The sequence below is a fragment of the Propithecus coquereli genome, unplaced genomic scaffold, assembly GCF_000956105.1.
Source record: "Propithecus coquereli isolate 6110/MARCELLA unplaced genomic scaffold, Pcoq_1.0 Scaffold112, whole genome shotgun sequence".
NCBI classification, from domain to species: Eukaryota; Metazoa; Chordata; class Mammalia; order Primates; family Indriidae; genus Propithecus; species Propithecus coquereli.
Genome location: NW_012135192.1, coordinates 928,443 through 929,910, shown reverse-complemented (window position 1 = coordinate 929,910; position 1,468 = coordinate 928,443).

Genomic DNA, 1,468 nt, shown 5'->3' with positions numbered 1-1,468 from the left:
ATCTCTTATTGTGCCAAATTTATGAATTAAACTATCATAGATATACATGCAAACATAGTATATACATAGTGTAGACAGGGTTCAGTTCTAGCCACGTTTTCAGGCATCCAACAGGGATCTTGGAACTTATTCCCCATGAATATGGGGAGACTACTGTGCCAAATATATTGCAATGCTTCTTCAAAAGAGATATGCTGTTGAATCATTATTATTGATCTCTGTTTTTGAAAAATTACTTCCCTCATTAAGGAATGTCTAGTGTTACAATGTATGTATTAAGATAGCCACTGAAACAGAATCATTGAACACCATTTTAGTCACGGGCAGAAATAGAACTTCACTGTGGTTGAGAAAGATATGTTTCATCAGGAGTTTCTGCTTAAAAGCTGTTTTAAACATGGCCGTATGAACAAGAATTTATTGATTGCAAGACAGAGATTAACTTCTTTCTAAAACTTGTCCCGGCTCTTTAGACCAATAGCTTAGAGGTAAGCTTTGTCATTTCTTGTCCACAGCAGGCGGAAGAGATTTTTCCGTTAAAATGCTAGAGCCATTGATAACTTGATAACACATGCTTCCTCCTATGTCTTCATTCACTCAGCAATGCTTTATTAAGCAGTGACCATGTGGCTGGTCCCAAAGCAGCTCACTGCTTTCATGGGGTCAACAACCTAGCCAACAAAGAGTGGTGGGAGAATTCCTAGAGGAAGTGACCTCTGTATTAAGTTTTTCTTATCAAAATACATTTAATTATTGTGTCTATTTTTGAATAGATAATGCATACGTAGAACAAAATTTCAAAGTTACACAAAGAAGTTCCTTTCAAAAGTAAGTCTACTTCTCGTTCATATCCCTTAGTCATCCTTTCTCTTCCCTACGTGCAAACACAACTGCCACGGTGGCAGGTCCAGGGATTGTTTGTGAAAGGCATTCCTGAGATTGGGGAGAGGGGAACTGGCATACATGCAAATGCACAGGGCCATGAAAAGTGAAGATCTGGGCAACTACAAGTAAAAATTTCAGAAATTGTAGGGATAAAATGTTTTATGGGCATAGGGGGAAAAGGCTGGTATAAGAGCACAGTAGAAATAAAAAAGATATAGCTGCTGTGAAGCAGAAGCCTTTTTTCTTTTATAGTATTTTAACCATTTGTCATCATACATAGATACAATGTAATATTTTATAAACATAATAGGATTAAATCTATATTAATTGACTAATAAATGCTAGGCATAGGTATAAAAATATTAGCAATATATGGACTTCCCTTTCAGGTATTCACTATATGTTGGTTGAGGTAAATAGAAAAACAAACTATGACACTACATGTTGGGGATAAATAATTAAGAAACAGAATCTCCTCTTAACCCAGGAAACCTATTTGTAGAAGAAGAAGAGAAAGAACACAGTTATATCATTGAATAAATATTAAACCACATCGCAGGCAATCCACTAAGAGATTGCAAAG